The sequence below is a fragment of the Octopus bimaculoides genome, chromosome 1 (assembly GCF_001194135.2).
Source record: "Octopus bimaculoides isolate UCB-OBI-ISO-001 chromosome 1, ASM119413v2, whole genome shotgun sequence".
Taxonomy (NCBI): Eukaryota; Metazoa; Mollusca; class Cephalopoda; order Octopoda; family Octopodidae; genus Octopus; species Octopus bimaculoides.
The window spans coordinates 15525203-15530984 of record NC_068981.1 but is presented as its reverse complement, the minus strand read 5'-3'; the positions used below and the strand labels follow the sequence as shown (position 1 = coordinate 15530984).

Here is a 5782-nt window from a genome sequence, read left to right as displayed (position 1 = left end):
TAAAAAAAAGCAACACGGATTTTAAGTGTTATAGCAAAACGCACGTTTCATGATACTCCATTTATTTAAGTAATGCGAGCATTACATTAAATGCAAAATGCAGAGCTATTTTCAGCTGCGCAAGGATATAGAAAATTTACTGAAAATTTCAGCAGCATGCACATATTACTGTTGTGGCAACATTTAAAACCTAGGTAGGAAAGAAGAATACATTAAAAAAACCTATCTTGACATAGTCAAGGCTATCATGCGTTTTCCACCATTTATTTATCGCATATATACGCTTGAAATATATTCGGCTTTTGAGAATATACACTTCTGAAAAATTTTCGGATAGGCTATACTTATCTGATGCTCACTGACAGGAAACTCGCAAAACATAACATTGCTACAGCCAATCGAATTTGTAGGATTCCTTCATTCTGTCTGCACGTCTTTACGTCTTTGATATATGACTACGCTCGGCTCTGATGGAAAACAATCAATTTAAACCCAGCAGATCAGAAAAAATTCTAACCAATCTGACGAGGTCCCAGTTTTGATGCAGAGAAAATGGATGCCAGAAAACAGGCTTAGATGTGTTACATTTTTTTTCAGAAACGTTGAAAATAGCCCATAATATTCCCTAAAGCTCAGAGTGATTGTTGAAGATCTATCGCATGCATCTCTCTGGAGCCGTGTTCAAAATGTCGACCTTGGCGAGATCATCTACCTGTTTTTTATTGAAAAACATTGAACGCATCGGTTCATCCATTTAATAGCTTTCTGCAGCGGCCTCATCGAATATTTCTGCATTTATATATATTCATACCGCAACGGGCGAACACATCTGTCGTTAATGTCCAATCGTTCTAACACTACGGACGATTGTGTTCTAAGGAAAACTTGCTAATTTACAAAATTTCTTCCAGGGATTGAAATTGTATATTACACGCAACTGCGCTGAAGTAGGTGTCATTCACTACTCAACGTCATAAGTAGGTTACGACTGGAAGTATATCTTTCTCTTTTGCTTTCAGGCAATTTTTATAATTTTCAACATATTACAACAGCTCTTATGGCAAATTATCAAAAAGCTATAATAAGAGTTAATTTACTGAAAGTATAGCAGTAAATACTCAAATTGAAATACACTTTTAAAACGTACGTAAATTAAATGACGTCCATTTTCCAAGGCTTTGTTAATGCTGTTACTAATTGCATTATATTTCTAATAACTTTCTAGTCTAAACGTACACTTTTTACAGTACGAGAAACGTCTCGTTTTAGCTATATTTAATTTCAGTTTCATCTGATTAAACAATAGTCAGTTAGATAGACGACAAGTAGAAAGAGAGAGAGAGAGAGAGAGAGAGAGAGAGAGAGAGAGAGAGAGAGAGAGAGAGAGAGAGAGAGAGAGAGAGAGAGAGAGAGAGAGGGGTAGAGAGAGACGTAGAGAGCGCGAGAGAGAGAGAGAGGGGGGGAGAGAGAGATAGGTTGATAGATATAGATAGATAGAAATCTGTGTATCATCCTTAATGCAGATACATCGCCAAAATCCAAATTTAGTACTGCATTCATTTTGAAATAATACTTTCATGAACGTATAGTGTTATAGTGTTAAATAACACAAAAATATTCAAATAGCAAAAAGAAAAAAAATCAGACAGCGGCAGCGGTAGTATTGCGAAATGGAGGTTACTACCACATAGTGTTTCGTCAGCAGCAAGTACCCACGTGTAACCACAAACTATGACAAACTCAGTCATCATTGCTAAAGTAAATTAGTGAAAAAAAAATCATTGATGTCGTAAAAATATTGCACTATAACAAAAATACGTTATGTGAAACAAAATCAGTATTAGTTCAAAATAGAAATTTTTATATTAGACTTAATGTAGACACATCACTGAAAGCTAAATTCGCTTTGTTGATGCTCCTTCATAAATGCATTTATTTATAGTCACGTATCTGTGTATATGTGTGTTTTGATATTTTAATGATGTAGTGTACCAGATCGCTACATATCGTTTAGCTATGTCTGTGTAGTTATATAAATAAAGACATAACGAAATGTAGGTAAATACATAGTCCGATTAGCAGAGGAATAGAAGCAACATGTTATACGTATCTACACCCAAAGAGGCATAGTATATGCTAGAATTTGAAATATGGTCAGTTAAACTATACTCAGCCAATAGATCCACAGTATATATGATAGAATTTCTTGTCTTTTCCCAATGCAATTGTTTCGATGGAGGCCAGTGGTGTTCGAGTATACACTATGTTTGTGACATGATCATTTCAGAAGTTTTTTGCCCTTTTGAAGCATTATATTTAGGGCTCACATTCTGAATGCGAATTTTCATTTCCAGTGCATTACGATGTGATGCAAACGGAATTTGGCAGCCACTTATTCGAGGAATTAAGTGGAGTTTCTTTTGTGGATTACTTAGTGTTCTGCTATTATTCAGTGTATTGTTCAGAGCTTTTCCAAATTCCTATTGTCTATTAAAGTCTATCTTGTGTGTATTCACTGTGTTTGCTGGCTGTGAGCAAGACGTAAACAAGGAGTAAACACGATTCATTTGAATGACAGGAGATGTTATTGGATGACCTGTATATTGCTTGACTTTATAAGTGACAATGAGGAAAGCAGCAAATTGATTGTGTGGGCAGTTTACATTATGTTATATTATTTCGAAGAGAATGGATTCCCGTTTAGCTCCGAGTAGAGATATAATGAAGATCCAGCTTTTTAATGAGTTCTTTGTTTTATCGCTTTGCTAAGTGAATATTTGCCTGGTATCTTGATACTTTGAGGTATTCTTAACACTAATACGTCATAATTCAGCAACCATGCAACACTTGCATGGGATTCAAAGATGGGACATACTGTTGTAGAGTCATGATATTCTTCAATTTTGTAAGCAGGAATCATATCAATTTAGTGCCAGCAAGCAAATATTAGCGAAGCTCAGAGTGAATTTGAAAACCAAATTCGAAAAACCCCTGGAGTGTTTCTAGTCACCAGTGCTGAACTTTTCCTTACATAACAAATACATCACCGATGCGCACAGCAGTAACACAGACAGAAATAGTTAATGGTACATCGTTGCTTGGTGTGCCGAATTTGTATTAATATCTTTGAAGGATTGACCTCCCATTTTCTATGCATTGCTATAAAGTATATTCGATCCAAGCATTAAAATCCACACTTCTATTATTATTAAAGCATCATGCATAAGCCATAATTTTGTTTTTTTTTAATTTTGTAATTTACATATCTCTGTATACACGAGGACTCATTTTCTCTGATTCGCCATAAATATAAAATACGCTCTTTGACATAGCGCTACACATACAATATTATTATACATCTGTGTGTGTAGACCCTGTTTATTTTGAGATTAAAATTCAATGATCGACTTTTATATTGTTTACCTCCATAAAGCCATAGATGATATTTTTAATATAACGAAATTTTAATGAAATGACGTTTTTATTACTCTTAGCGTTTTCCCTACTTTTTCATTTGCAGAATGAAAAACCGAATTCTTTTACTAGGTATAAATTTTTATAAATTTTACTTTCAAATATGATATAGCTAGCGAATTTTAATCAAAATTGAAATTAAATGCCTTTCAGCCAATATCTGAATTGATATAGAATAATAGCATTCTCCATTCCGCTTTATTGTTCACAGCTTCTCTGTTTTTCTTTCTCTTTTTTCCTAATTTTAGACTTTATCTGTTCATTCTTCCATCTTTTACCCCTAACAGAGGAGAAATAACCAGCGCTTATAATTTCCGTCCGCAGTAATAAACACATAAGTTTCTTAGGCTACAACAGCGTGAAAGATTTTTAATAAATACACCAAAGCCAATTTTCTTTAATATTCAATGCAGATACTTTAAAGCATATTTCATTTAATGTTTTAGATATTTTATCTATTCTGTTGAGTGTTTGAGATAGATGCAATGGCGTGGGAGCTGCTAAATAATGAGACATAAATATGTCTATTGTATTTTTCTATCAATATAAAGTTGACAATTCTTCAGAGTTATTGTGATGCTGAACATTTCTGAAAGTTGGTTTATTAGCAAACAATTGATAAAAGGAGTTTTCGTTTCTTTTATTCCCAAATAAATGTAAATTTTTCGAACATATTCAGCAATAGGAAACATGTATTATGATTCAATATTTCCACATACAAAGGCGGCGAGGTGGCAGAATCGTTAACACAACTGACAAAATGCTTAGCGGCTTTTCGTCCGTCTTTACGTTCTGAGTTCAAATTCCGCCGTTGTCCTCTTTGACTTTCATTCTTACTGGGTCGAGAAAAATGTACGTGTACTGAGGTCGATGTAATCGATTTATCTGTTCCCCAATATTGCTGGCCGTGTGCCAAAATTTGAAACCACTCTTTACTTGTATCATATTGATTTCACATTTTGGCAAACGGCTAACAATTTTGAGGTAGGCGCTAAGGCACCGGTACCGATTTCAATGATCAACTGATCTTTATTCTATCGATCACAGAAAGACGAAAGACAGAGTCGACCTCGGTCGCAGTTCAGATCAGAATTTTCAGTCGGAAGAAACGCCGTTATGCATTTTCCCGTTGCGCTAGGATTCTGCGAGCTTGCCTCCTTATTTACTTGTACCAAGTTAGTTTCAAATTTTGGCACAGAGCCAAACATTTCATGGCAGGTTTAAGTTGATTAGAGTGCCATCGGTTGTTAAATAAAACTTATATTATCGGCCCAGAAAGGATGAGAGGCAAAGTCAACACCGGCGTAATTTGAACTCAGAACTTACAGGCGAATTAAATGCCGCTAAACATTTTGCCCGGCGTGCTAACAATTCTGCCAGCTCACCGCCTTAGTCTATACTAATATTCAAATGAACTATCCTACCTATCAGTTAAACTGGTCTAAATTTTCCTCATATTTCCAGCATTGTTCCCGTTTTTAGATCCAAGTCAGCCCTGAATGGATGAAATGTTGAGTTGGCGCCAGGAGCTTTTGAACGTAGAACGCAAAGACGGACGAAATGCTACTACGCATTCCATACAATGGTAAGGCTGACACAGGCTTTCAAAATGCTTTTGTTATCGATTGAAGAAATACCAGTCAACTACTGGAATCAACATTTTCCTCACAGAACTTGCATGATGTTGCACCATTTGTAGAAATCTGACACATAAACGAGCCAACGATAGCTTCACAAACAGCAATAATTCATATAAACATTGAACAATGAAATTTAAAAAAATTACAAATGAGTTTTTTTTCTAAAATGATTTTCTTCTGGGAAAATATATGATTTATAATTATTTCACCTCATTTCTCAATTTTGTAGCTATGTATATTATATAAATAATACAAACATTCGTTATTTCTTTGTCAGTGAGTTGAATGTAGAGAGAAACTCGCTAGATTGAAGATAGTATTTTGAAATATAGAAATACTCACACGAAAACATAAAATGTATCATTAAAATCAATCAGTATTTCGAAATTTGCATGTAATAGCTCCGGTTTTCCAATGTAAGTATACTTAAGAATAAATAGCAAGTACTAACAATAAAATACTGGTATCGATCTTGTAGTTGTTGCAGTGCTTACTCTCTGTTATGATAAAAATGCGAACTGCCATATTTATGGTCAAGACGTTCGTCAAAAATCACGTGGTTCCGGGTTTTTTCTCACTACACACGATCACTGCTTACACGTTTTCTACAAAATAAGCGTATGCATGTAAGGTATTATGTATATATATATATATATATATATATATAT

The 5782-nt window shown here is 34.5% G+C and overlaps 1 long non-coding RNA gene across 1 annotated transcript in view; it reads left to right on the top strand.

The window, feature by feature from the left end:
• The window catches only part of LOC106876581 (uncharacterized), a 108620-nt gene that overhangs the window by 96071 nt on the left and 6767 nt on the right, over positions 1–5782 (top strand). Inside the window, exon 3 of the long non-coding RNA XR_001410262.2 lies at positions 4939–5059. This is a non-coding gene — a long non-coding RNA (uncharacterized LOC106876581). The remainder of the gene's footprint in view (positions 1–4938; positions 5060–5782) is intronic.